The sequence below is a fragment of the Macrotis lagotis genome, chromosome 3, assembly GCF_037893015.1.
Source record: "Macrotis lagotis isolate mMagLag1 chromosome 3, bilby.v1.9.chrom.fasta, whole genome shotgun sequence".
NCBI lineage: Eukaryota > Metazoa > Chordata > Mammalia > Peramelemorphia > Peramelidae > Macrotis > Macrotis lagotis.
In genome coordinates this window covers 86,365,747-86,379,531 of record NC_133660.1, presented here as the reverse complement: position 1 = coordinate 86,379,531, position 13,785 = coordinate 86,365,747, and the positions used below count along the sequence as shown (strand labels likewise).

Sequence of the window (13,785 nt, the reverse complement as noted above, 5' to 3'; positions counted from 1 at the left end):
TTTGATATATTCTGACAGAAGATATCATGTCTTTGGAATTAGAAGACTTGGGTTCAAGTTGCATCTCTTGGAATTTTACAACTGTGTGTGACCGTGTACAAACCAATGGACTTCCCTAGGCCTCAATTTTCTTAGCTTTTAAGTCAGAGGCCTGGATTAGATGACCCTTCCAGCTCTTAATATGCAACTTCGATGAATTTGGAGTTGAATTCTTGACTGCCACTTTTTAGCTGTGTGATCTTGGGCAAGTCACCTAACCTTAGACAAAACCTCAGTTTCCTCATGTGAAAAATGAAAAGGCAGCACAAGATGACCACTAAGGTCTCTCTCAGCTTTAAATATGTGATCTTAAGCATAATATAAAGCTACTAAACTTGAAAAACAGTTTACCAACAGGGACTTTTTTTTGTGATAATTAAACTTCAGTCTGTCATCATCTTTCTTCTTCCTTTTTTTCTTAATTGATCTATAGGTACAGGAACAGAGGAGTGAAAAAGATTAGGAGTCTTTTTTTTAATATATCCTTGTAAACAACCTTTACCTATGCATGTGGAACTCACAAAAAGGGATCCCAGAACTAGGGTTTGGAGTTCACACAGTTGAATTTCTCCTGTATATCAGAATATCTTAGTCATAGTAGCATTGATTTGTTGATGGAACCCAAAATGAAAGAGACCTGGAACCCAATGCCCCATGGACGAGAGACAGGATACAGCAAATGCTTTCTGGAAAGACCATCCATGGAAGAGAAAAAAAAAGATTTCCATGACCATAGCCATGAAATAAATCAGTCAATAGTTTCCTAACAAACTGTTAATCTCAAATACTTCTGAACTATTGAAGGAGTTATAAGAGTTGTCAACACCCCCTAAATTTTTCTCTTAGACAAGGTCTCATTTTCTCTGCCCTAGTTAGAGATCTAATTAAACCATAGAGCCAAAGTCAAGAAGCATCAATATTTTTGCCAATTTGCATTTACAAGTTTCCTTTAATGTCCTACCACATAGCAGTGAGATTATCATTCTAATATTTAAAGTGCCCTTCTATCACCAAAAGTCTATTATAAGTGTAGAGCCACAAAGTTCAAGTGGGAAAGGGTTAGAATAAAGTACCATTATTATTCAATGACTTTCCAGGATTACTGTCCTAGAACATCTCAAAAATAACATCAAACTAGAAGAGTTGATAAGATCTCACATGTTGGAGTCATTTGATGGCAATATAATAATCAAAGTTAAGTGGATGAAATAGTTGGTATTTGTCCATATCTGACCTTTTAATCTCTGAAACTAGAGATCATAGTGTCTTCTAAGTCACATAAAGGCATGGACAATATTGCTTTGAAGAGTCCTGCTCAAAACACTAGAAACCATAAAGATGCCAGACATTGCCACACCACCATTCCTTTAAATCTTTCTTATTTAGTATTGATTGAGCACCAAGATTGAGTAAAGCATGCAATGAAGAAGACAGTATAATTCAATTACCTTTTATTGAACACCCACAGGGGCCATGGCTCTGCACCACAAACTTACAGCCTAGTCTGCATGTAGACAGTTAAAAAACCAATGACTGGCCCAATTATGTAGACTCACAGCATGATAAATGAATGTGTTAGAGAGTGCATTAGTCAAGATGGACATAGATATGGAACTAAGGTTCCCTCCCATCTCATCTGAGAAGGAATGGTTCCTGCTTCAGACTTTTAGAAACAGTCACATATATATGTAGAGGTATAGCCAGTAGTGAGCTATCCAATACCAAAAACTATGGACTTATGATTAAGGTTCAAGTTCTGCTTCTGACATATGTTAGCTATGTATCTATACACAAGTTCATTATCATCACAGAACACTGTCATCCCCAAAACCCCCCACCATTCCCCAATGACCTGAGCAGAAAGATGAGATACAAACCTAATTCACTGTGACTGAGATTGACTGTCCTTGATCGCCAAGTCCAAAGATGTGATTTCCAGGATTCATACCATTTGGAACTGAATCCTGAGCATTGAATATAAAAATACTTTCAAAGGGGGCAGAGCCAAGATGGCAGCATGAAGTCAAGAATTCAGGAACTCAATCCCCAAAACCTCCAAAACTCATCAAATTATGACTCTAGCCAAAATTTAGAGGGACAGAACTCACAGAAAGACTGAGTGATACAATTTCCCAGTCCAAGATAACTTAGAATATCCACAGGAAAGGTCTGTTTTACCAGGATCAGGGATTGGAAAGAGCCACACAGTGCAGCTGCAGCACAGCTAGGCCAGAACTCCAGCCTTCTAGGAACAGCCTGGGTCCCTGGGGGGGGGGCACTTGGGTCCATGGCAGAGGGGGTGGTTTCCAGACCTCTTGGTGCAGAGATCACTGGAGACAGTTTGAAGGGTCAGTGAGAGAACTCTGTCACACCAGAGTAAGTGTGGAGTGCCAACCTCAGAGCAGCCCTATGGTGAGAACCTACAGCAGGAGTCAGCAAAGTCATCCAGCACTCCCAGAGCACCCAGCCCACAGATGGTAAGGGAGTCAGGGGAGACTACAGAGGTCTCTCTGCTCTCCCTGGAGCAGGACTCAGCTGTTTGTCCACACTCAGATCCAGGTTGCAGTCTGGGCCCGCATACCACCATAGAGTATCAGGGATCCTCCTCACTGCTCCAGGACAGAGGGGAGGGCCTATGGTCATCCACATATGAAAGCACAGTCAAGAGAGCAGTTGCAGCCTCTTATAAGACCTTGGTCTTATATATTAGGGTCCCTGTGGGTTGTCTCCCAAACCCCATTAAAGCCTTAGAAGTGTGGAAAACAGTCATAGGCTGAGGAAATGAGCAAATAACAGAAAAAGAAGAATCTGACCATAGAAAATTGCTTTGGCCCCATGGAGAATCAAAATATACACTCACAAGATGATGAAATTGAAGCTTCTGTATCCAAAGAATCCAAGAGAAATAGGAAATGGGCTCAGACAATAGAAGAGCTCAAAAAAGGAGACTTTGAAAAATAATTAAGGGAGGTAGAGGGAAAAATTGGGAGGAGAGTTGAGAGCAATGCAGATAAATCATGAAAATTGAGTCAGCAGCTTGGTAAAATACAAAAACATACTGAAGAAAATAATATGTTGAAAACCAGTTTAGGCCAAATGGAAAAAGCAACACAAAAGGCAAATGAGGAGAAGAATGCCTTAAAAAAGCATAATTGGCCAGTTGGAAACAAAGATAAAAAAAAGCTCTCTCTTAAGAAAATAACTCTTTCAAATGCAGAATGGAACTAAAGGAAGCTAATGACTTTGTGAAAAATCAAGAAACAATAAAACAATAACAAAAGAACCAAAAATTAGAAGAAAATGTGAAATATCTCATTGGGAAAACAACTGACCTCAAAAACAGATCCAGAAGAGATAATTTAAAAATTATTGGGCTACTTGAAAGTCACAAGCAGGAAAAGAGCCTAGACTTCATTTTTCAAGAAATAATGCAGTAAGGGGCAGCAAGGTGGCACAGTGAATAGAGCACCAGCCCTGGAGTCAGGAGGACCTGAGTTCAAATCCAGCCTTAGACACTTAATGATTTCCCAGCTGTGTGACCTTGAGTAAGTCACTTAGCCCCACGTTGCCTTGACAAAAAAATAATAATGCAGCAAAATTACCCTGAGATCCTAGAAGTAAAGGGTAAAATAGAAAGAGAAAATACTAAAAGATGCCAGAAACAAGCAATTCAACTAACATGGCTCTATAGTCAGGATTACACAGGATTTGGCAATATCTACATTAAGGGCTCATAGGGCTTGGAATATAATATTCTGGAAAGCAAAAGATCTTGGTATACAACCGAAAATCAACTACCCAGAAAAACTGAACATTCTCTTTTAGCGGAAAAGATGGACTTTCAATGAAACAGGGCACTTTCAAACTTTCCTATTGAAACTTATCTATTTCTGTTCAGAGGTCCAAATACAAGACTCTGGTGAACCAAACAGGGGGTGGATGAGGACTAACTATGAGGCGCTTAATGATGTTGAATTGTTTGTATTCCTGCATGGGAAGAAGATACTGATAACTCCTAAAAACTTTCTCATTTATAAGATCAGTTAGAAGGAGCATATATAGACAAGGCACAGGAAGGAGTTGAATATAATAGTATAATATAGTAAAAAGATGGAGTCAATGGGTGATAAAGGAAAATACGAGGAGGAAGGGAAATGAGAGGAAGAAGGGGCTAAGATATTTCACATAAGAGTCAAGAAAAAGCTTTTGTAATAGAGTGAAAGTGAGGAAGGTGAGGGGGAATGAGTGAGTCTTCACTCTCATCAGAAATAGTTCAGAGAGGAAATAACATACACAGTTAATAAGGTATAGAAATCTATCTTACACTAGAGGAAAATGAGAGGAAAGGGATGGGATAAAGGGGAACGGGGAGAGGGAATATCATGGCAAACGGTACTTGGATACAACACACTTCTGAGCAGGGATAGGGTGAAAGGAGAGAGAGAGAGAATGGAATAAATGAGAGTGGGGAGGAATAGAGTGGAGGGAAATACAGCTAGTGAAAGCAACTGTGGGAAAAATATTGAAGTAATTTCTCTGGTGGACTTATGATAAAGAAGGCAACTCACCCCAGAGACAGAGCAGTTGGAATCTGAACACAGAATGAAGTGCACTTTTCTTTCACTCTCACTATTATTAAGGTTTCTCTAACGTTTTTTGTGGGGAAGTGGGATTTATGTTCACTCTCATCACAAGATTATTGTAATAATATAAAATAAATAAGCCCCCCAAGATAAACTTCAAAGTCTTAGGATCATAGATTTTGAATTGGTCTTCCAAGTTAGAGGTGTCAAATGCATAATCCACAACACTCTTAAGTGAGGCTTGAAATGGATTAAAGTATAGTATTTATCTGTTTTAATGTATTGATCAATTTTTTAAAAGAAGAAATCTAAATAGATGGTTTTTCTAAGTCAATATGTGATACCACTATTTGATACCACTGATCTAGGTGATAGGGATGAGAATACAGAGCCAGAGAGAAGGAAAATGATTTGTCCAAAGTCACAGCTAGCAAGTAGAAGAGTTAAAACCAAATATTCAGACTCTAAATCCAGACTGAAAAAGATATTCAAAAATTATTTCTTTCAGTTACACAGTAGCCCAAATACTATGACAGCCTGCTCTGGAATAGCTGGACTCATATTACCAGGTCAAAATGTCTAAACATGTAGAACAGTGTAGAGAAAAAGGCAAGGCTACCCATATTTAGAGTATAGAATTATGGGTTAGATTGTAGGACTGTAGGCCACAGCCATTAAATTAATAATGAATCTGTCCACATTCAGCTGCCTCACTTTTTTTTAAAAATCAAAAAAATTTTCAGTTCCAAATTTTCTCCTCTCACCTACTCTCTCTCTCTTATCCATTGAGAAGGAAAGCAAAGCAAAGCAAAATTCATTATAAATAGACATATCAAAACAAATTTCCTTATTAGTCATATCCAAAAAGGAAATCAAAAGAAACAAAAAAAATGCTTCAATCTGAATTCTGTATCACTTTCTCTATTTGGAGGTAGGTAGCAAGTATCATCATGAGTCTTTTGGAATTGTGGCAGGTTGTTGTATTGCTGTTAGTTCCAATTTGTTTAAATTGTATAAATAGTTCTGGTTCTGTTCACTTCACTTTGAAAAGTGAAGACTTCAAAGAAGTCTTCCCAGGTTTTTTTATGAAGTCATATCCTTACTATTCCCATTTCTTATAGCATAATATATTCCATCAAGTTCTTTTACAATAACTTGTTCCCCCCCAACTGATGAGCATTTCCTCAGTTTCCAGTTCTTTACTACCATAATAAGAACTGCCAAGTATTTTTGTACCTATGAATCCTTTTCTTCTTTCCTTGATCTTTTTGTTGTATAGGCTAAGTAGCAGAACCACTAAGTTAAAGACCATTCACAGCTTCATAGCTTTGGGGGCATAGTCCCAAATTGCTTTCCAGAGTAACTGGACCAGTTCACAGCTCCACCAACAGGGCATTACCATTCCCTCCAATATTTATCTTTTCTCTCTTTTGTCAATTTGACCAGTATTCTGGATGTTGCACTTCTCTAATTGCTAGTGGTTTAGAGCATGTTTGGATTTTTTTTTTTTTTTTGGTTATTGATATGTGAACCCTGACTATTCAGATCTTTGACCATTTATTAAATATATTATTTATATATTAATTAAATATAATATATTAATTAAATATATTATTTATATATATTTAATATATAATTAAATAATTAAAATGATTCTGATTCGTGTCCATTTTAATTAATTCCCTATATATCTTAGAAATGACTCACCATTGCTGCAAAGATTTTTTCCAATTTCCTGTTTCTCCTAACTTTAGTTACCTTGGTTTTGCTGGTGAAAAAAATTTAATTTTGTGTAATCTATATTGCCAATTTCATTTCCTGTGATCCTCTCTCTTACTTGTTTACCCTATCCATAGATCTGACAGGTAATTTCTTCCATGCCCCACTCCTCCAGTTTGCTTTTGATGTCAACATTTATGTCTAAATTGTATACCAATTTAGAGCTAATTATGTATAGTGTGAAATATTGGTATAAACCTAGTTTCTATCAGCCTACATTGTAGTTTCCCCCCCACAGTTTTTTGTCAAATAGTAAATTACTGCCTCAGTAACTAGGATCATGGATTTATCAAATACTAGATTACTATGCTTTTCTGCCTCTGTAGGTTGTGAATCTGATTTGTTTTATTGATCAACCTCTGTTTCTTATCCATTATCAAATTGTTTTAATGATTATGATTTTGTAGTATAGTTTGAAATGTGGTACTTTCTAAGCTTCCTTCCAACAGTTTTTGATTGATTCCCTTGATATTCTTGACCTTTTGTTTCTTCAGATGATTTTAGTTATTCTTTTTATAGCTCTATGAGTAATCCTTTGGTAGTTTGATAGGTATGGCACTGGATAAGCAAATTTACTTAGGTAAATATGATTATTTTTATTGTATTAGTTTGGCCTATTCATGAGCAATTAACATTTCTCCATTTATTTAGATCTGTCTTCAGATCTAAATTTATAATTGTGTTCATATAGTTACTGCATGTGTGTTTTTGCAGGTATTTTATGATATTTGTTGGTATTTAAAGTGGAATTTCTTTTTCTGTATGTTCCTGCTGGATTTTTATTAGTAATATATATATAATATATAAATACTGATGATTTTATAGTATGTATTTATATATCCTGCAATTTTGCTGACTTTATCAATGTTTCAATTAGTTTTGTTAGTCGATTCTCTGGATTTTCTAAATAAATCATATCATCTGCAAAAAGAGATAAATTTTTGGTCATCTTTACCCAGCTTATTGCTTCAATTTCATTTTTCTTGCCTTCTCTATAATTATCATATTTAGTACAATATTAAATAGTTATGGTAATAATTGACATCCTTGCTTTATCTCTGATATTGTTGAAAAATTGTTACCCTATCATCACTATAGAAAATTTTAGATAGATGCTACTTATTTTAAGGAAAGTTCTGTTTGTTACTAAGCTTTCCAGTATTGTATTATTATTATTATTATTATTATTATTATTATTATTATTATTATTATCATCACTATTATTACTATTATTATTATTTTCAGTTTTTGCAAGGCAACAAGGTTAAGTGGCTTGCCCAAGGCCACACAGCTAGGTAATTATTAAATGTCTGAGGCCGGATTTGAACTCAGGTACTCCTGACTCCAGGGCCTGTGCTCTATCCATTGCACCACCTAGCCACCCTGTATTATTTTTTAAAACAAGAATGAGTGTTGTATTGTATCAAAAGCTTTCTTTTTATCTATTGAAATAATGATATTATTTTTGTTTTGTTATTAATGTGATCCATTAAGTTTACAATTTTTCTCATACCTTGCATCCTGATAGAAATCAAACCTAGTCATCGCATATGATCTTTGTGATATATTGCTATAGTCTCAATATTAAAAATTTACATAAATTTTCATTAGGGATATTGTTCTAGAGTTTTCTTTCTCTGTTTTGACTTTCCTTGCTTTAGGTACAAAGACAATATTTGTGTCATAAATAGAATTTGGTAGGATCTCTTTCTTACCTATTTTTTCCCCAAAAAGATAATGAAGTATTTGAATTAGTTCTTTAAATGTTTGGTAGACTACAGTTTTAAGTACACCTAGTCCTGAGTTTATCTGGAGTTTGGGGGGAGAAGGAGACAGTGAGAAGAGTGTAAGTTCATTTGATAGCTTGTTCAATTTTTTTTCTAAGATGGGATTATTAAGGCACTTTATTTACTGTTCTGCTCATCTGTGAGATTATTAAGTGTTCATCTATTTCACTTAAATTGTTACTTATGTATATATAAGTGGACAAAATACTTTCTAAAGCTTGCTATTATTTCTTCTTCAGTAGTTGTAATTTTTTTCATTTTTTTATACTGGTAATTTGGTTTTCTTTTTTTAATCATCAAATTGACTTATCTTGTTGAGGTTTTGTTTTTGATTTTTTATTTTTTTGCATTCAGTTTTGTTAATCAGGGTTTCTATTTTGATTTTTGAGTTGTTTTAATTTGTTGTTTATTCTAGTGTTGTTGATTTTTAGCAATATGACAATTTTGTTTACCTTCTCCTTGACCCTGATATTGATGAAAGCATTTGGAGATAAATTTGCCAATTTGTACTAAAGCTTTAGCCGTACCTCCAAAATTCTGGTATTTTGTGTCTTGTCATTATCTTTAATTAAACCATTGATATTTTCTATGATTGTTTTTCTATGACCAATCCATTCTTTAGGATTAAATTCGTTTCCAACTAATTTTTAGTCTTTGACCCATTAGTGATAGGTCCTTTATTAAATATATTTTTTATTGGAAAATATATTTTTATGTTTCTATTTTTCTGCTTTTATGAAATTTTATGCCCTAATATAAGATCAAGTTTTGGGAAGATGCTATGGACACATGAGAAATATGGATATATTCCTTTTTGTTCCCATGCAGAACCCTTCAGATGTCTATCATATCTAACTTTTCCAAAATTCTCTTCATGTCCTTCATTCTGTTTTGCTTATTTTTTATTAGATTTATCTAGGTCTGAGAAAGAGAGATTAGTTAAGGTCTCTTATTATTAGAGTTTTATTGTCTATTTCTGTAACTCATGTAAGCTTTCCTGTAAGAATTTAGATGCTATCTCATTTCAGATGCATGTATTTTTATTACTGACATTAATTGTCTATGGCATACTTTAATGAAATTTAGTTTTCCCTGATTCTCTTTTCACTAAATTTCTTTCTGCTGTTTTTATCTAAGGTCACAATTGCTATTCCTACATTTTTTTACTTCAGCTGAAGTATATTTGATTCTGTTCCAGTTCTTTATTTAACTCTGTATTTTACTATTTCAATTGTATTTCCTTTAAGCAAACACATATTTAATCCATTCTGCTATTATCTTCCATTTTATGGATGAATTTATCTTATTCACATTCAGTTATGATTAACTGTACATTTTCCAACATTATATTCACCTATACTTTTCCTTCTCTTTCTCCTATCCTGTCTTTAAGTTAACTTCTTTCCCTGTTGAATAAAATGTATTTCTGTATCTAACTGTGTTTGTTTGTATTTCTTCTTTCCCTTGGTTAGTTCAGATAAGAGTAATAGTCAAGTGTTGTGTTGTAAGCTTGCATTTCTCATATTTTGTGAAAAAATTTTCCTCACTCTTATTCTTGGGGCATTCCTCTTCCCTACTCTGTCCATTTTCTTATTAAGTTCATCAAAACATAACAAAATCACTCCCAGATCTTCTGTCTAATTAGATTCCCTAATTAGATGTCCCCTAATAATAATAGCGTTCTAAGAGACTCTTATAAACTAACAATAATAAAGTCTAAAGTACTTCTATATTATCTTACCATAAAAGAATGCAAAAAGTTGATTTAGTTCAATCCTTCATTTTTTTACTTGTACACGTTCAATTCTTTTCAGGCTTCTCTTAATTTTTGTCATCTCTAGTCTTTTCAACAGGAATACCGGGAAATCTTCTATTCTGTTAAAAATTCATTTTTTAAAAAATTCTTAGTTGTGAACTTAAATCCTTAGCCTTCTAGAATACCATTCTAAGCTCTCTGCTTCCTTAACTGTGGTGGCTGCTAAATCTTGTGTAATCATGATTGCAGCTTTTCAGTACTTGAACTCTTTCTTTCTGGTGGTTTGCAATATTTTGTCCCAGGAGCTCTATTACTGTTAGTTAATAAGAGTCTCTTAAAATTCTATTATTAGGGGACATCTAATTAGGAACTCTAATTAGACAGGTGTGGGAGTGATTTTGTTATGTTTTAATAATCTTAATAAGAAAATGGACTATATATGGAAGAGGAATATGCCAAGAGTAAGAGTGAGGAAAATAAGAGATAACCTAGGAATTTTCATTTGAGTTTTTTTTTAGGCAATGACCAATATTTTCTTTCAATTTCAATTTTTCCTTCTGGTTCTAAGATACATTGTCAATTTTCTTTGATGATTTTCAGAAATATTGTCTAGGTTCTTTAAGTGATTCTTAAATCATCTCTCCTCTATTTTCCAAGTCACTTGATTTTTCTGATAAGATATTTTTAATTTCCTTCATTTTTTCAGTCTTTTGATTTTATTATTTCTTGTTATTTTGAAAAATTACTAGCTTTTATTTGGTCAAATCAAATCTTCAAATAATTATTTTCTTCAGTAAGATTTTGTAGCTCTTTTCAAGATATTCTGTTGTCATATCTTTCTTCCCTAGCTCTCACTTCTTTCCTAATTTTCTCTATTGCTCTCATTTGCTTTGTTAAAAATAATTTTAACTCTCTCTTTAACTCTTCTAGGCATGTTTTTAATTAATTTATTTTTTCAACTATATTCACAAAAGTTCATTTTTCTGTAAGGTCTTCTAGGAATTCTTCTTGGACTTGGAAGCTTTGTGTCTTGACCTTCATTGACACCATAATAACTCTTTATGACGAGATTCCTTTTTTGTTTGCTCATTCCTCTAGTCTATTTTTTACTTTTGTGGACTTCTATATATGCTTCTGAAGGGGATGTTCTGTTCACTTATGTCCTTCTGTTGCTTTCAGTGAGGTCTGCAAGGTCCTGATCCAGGTTTGGAGCCATCAGTTTATTCCTAGTTGGGAGTTCATAGCAACCAAACTTCAAGCTTGAATGTTATACTGAAGTTTTCCTCACTGGTCTGGACGCTTGAACTGAGTGTCCACTCTGCTCCCAAAATTAGAGATTCACAATTAGAACCTCCAATTGATACTGCTTCTCTCTTCTTTGGATTATAATTAGGAATAAATAGTGTACAAGAGAGCAGCCTAATGGTACCCCATACTTGCTAGTTTAGGGAACTTCCAGATCTATTTTCAGTCCTTGGAATGATGGCAAATCTCTGCCTCCCAAGCCACTCTAAACCAGTTGGGGGGGGGGGTGATAATGGGGAGGAGACTCAATTTGGCTTTTCTTGGCTTTCTAATCAGAATTTGGTCTGGTGAGTTTCTGATTTATGAAAGACAACTGAGGAGGTAGCTCCCTCCAAGCCCTTAATCCTTGAGGTTACATTTCAGAGTGCCACCCATGCCAGAGTACTATCTGGAGGAAGAGAGGAGGAGGAATTGGAAAGCACAGAAGTCAACAAATGGAGCTGCTGCAGCCCAGCCATGAATCTGACAAAGATACCCAAGGTGCTAGTGAAACCGATGTGGCAAAGCCCAATGAGAGGGATCATATCGATGAAGGAACAGGCTTATCAGGAAATTACAGCAACTACAGGAAGGTACACTATAAGAATATCAGAAAAGGAAGAAAAAATCGGGCCAGTAGTACAGAAAAAGAATACAAAATGCAGAACTTTTCCTTCAGCTGTTAACAGAACAGGTGGAAAGGAATTGCATTGGGGGGGGGGGGGGAAGGCTGCTCTGGATTAGAAGGTGGAGTTGAAGGAAAATCTAATTGTGGAGCTTGAGGAGAAGAAAATGATTGAAAATGAGAAGCTGACCATGAAGCTGACAGGAGATTCCGTGGAAGCGAAGTCCATCTTAACAAGAAAATTGAGGTCATGACTGAATGATCCAATGCCAATCTGAGACAAGAGGTAGAAGCCTGCTCCTGCTCAGCTGAACTATTTGCTAACATGAACAGACCATGGAGGATAGTAAGACAGTCAATAAACTTAAATCACCCAAGGAACCAGCATGTTCCTCTTCTTCAGAGCATCTTCTTTCCACATCTGCAGAGTCTCCTGCCCAACAGTTTGAAGCTTGGATAGAAGATGACAAACTCTATACTATGATAAAAGATGGTACCACAAGATCCATGCTATTTATCTGGAGTCAAAAGATAACAAGATCATCTGTGTGATCCATTCTGTTTATGCCATTGAGATCAAGGAATGGAAGAGGAGCAACATCATGAAGATGAGAAGCTACTTGTGGCTCCTTTGAGGGCTCTTTGTGATCCTTAGGGCTAGTTTCCTCCCTTCTACCACTGTGGCTTTTCCTCCAGTGGTTTTTGGAGTTGATTTTTAGGAGAAACTAAACTTTCAGGGAATAATATCGACTCCATCTCGGAAAGTGTTACAGATCCTACAGCCACTTTTATGATTGACCATATATTCCTTGGATTAGTTTTTGACTCTTCCATACAACCAACCCCTTGATCTCTTCCATACTTCACCTTGAAACTTTGTTACATTCAGAGGGAAGAGAGAGAAATTATTTTACTCTGAGGTATTAATTCTTTATATTTTTAAAAGTAGAAGGCAGACTGGGGGGAAGCATTTGCATTTTTTATAGTTCAATGTTTTGAATATGATTCATGTTAAGTCTCACAGCCTTGCCCCAGATCAAGAGCTAGATTTGCTATTTCTCCAGCAGCCTGGGGCAGAGGTCTAAGCAGGAGATGAATTCTCCTTGTTCTCAGTTGCCATTGTGAAATATTGTCTGTAACATCTGGCATATGTTAACAATTCCACTGGATGAACAACTGAAAGATTTTCCCAAGATTCCAGTTGCCCTGGAAGAAATTAAGAATCCATAGCATGGGGGTGGTGAGGTGGCACAGTGGATAAAGCACCGGCCCTGGAGTCAGGAGTACCTGGGTTCAAATCTGGTCTCAGACACTTAATAATTACCTAGTTGTGTGGCCTTGGGCAAGCCACTTAACCCCATTTGCCTTGCAAAAACCTAAAAAAAAAAAAAGAATCCATTGCATGCTGATGTTACCATCTTTTAAATCACATTCAATGTGTATAGTGTATTCAGGCACCTTTGGCTAATCCAAGGTATGTGCACATTTTTTTTTTTGTTTTTAATATTTGGACCAAAAAAAAATCCTTAAGAGAAGGCTGTCTAGTTAGTATATTTTTCTCTAATCCCAAATAGATGAAGACTGGTGCATAGTACAGTCTTAAGCTAATTGAGTCGTCTACAAGTAACAGGTAAAGGAGACAAAAAAGCAATGGTATAATCAGTGATAGGTGCACTACCACATAAAATTCGGGATTATTTTCTCTTGCCAATTCAGCTGTAGCTTATGGAACAACTACCAGAAGAGACTTTTTTTCAGAAGACAGTGCTCCTAGATTCCCAGTGTTGGCACAAGCTAAAATGAAATAAAAATTCCTTGCCTTGGCTATTGGTGAACTTGGCACTTGACCAAATGGAATTCAGATGCCAGATTGTACTTTATGCTCCTCATCATTCTCTATTCCTCCCTTCCCTTTTGATGTCTAGAGAAATG

The 13,785-nt window shown here is 35.4% G+C and overlaps 1 protein-coding gene and 1 pseudogene across 1 annotated transcript in view; both read left to right on the top strand.

Moving 5' to 3' along the window:
* GALNTL6 (polypeptide N-acetylgalactosaminyltransferase like 6) overlaps positions 1-13,785 on the top strand; it is a 1,756,803-nt gene that overhangs the window by 1,731,879 nt on the left and 11,139 nt on the right. The gene's annotated exons all lie outside the window — the stretch shown is intronic.
* On the top strand, positions 10,184-12,572 carry LOC141517133 (sin3 histone deacetylase corepressor complex component SDS3 pseudogene; annotated as a pseudogene).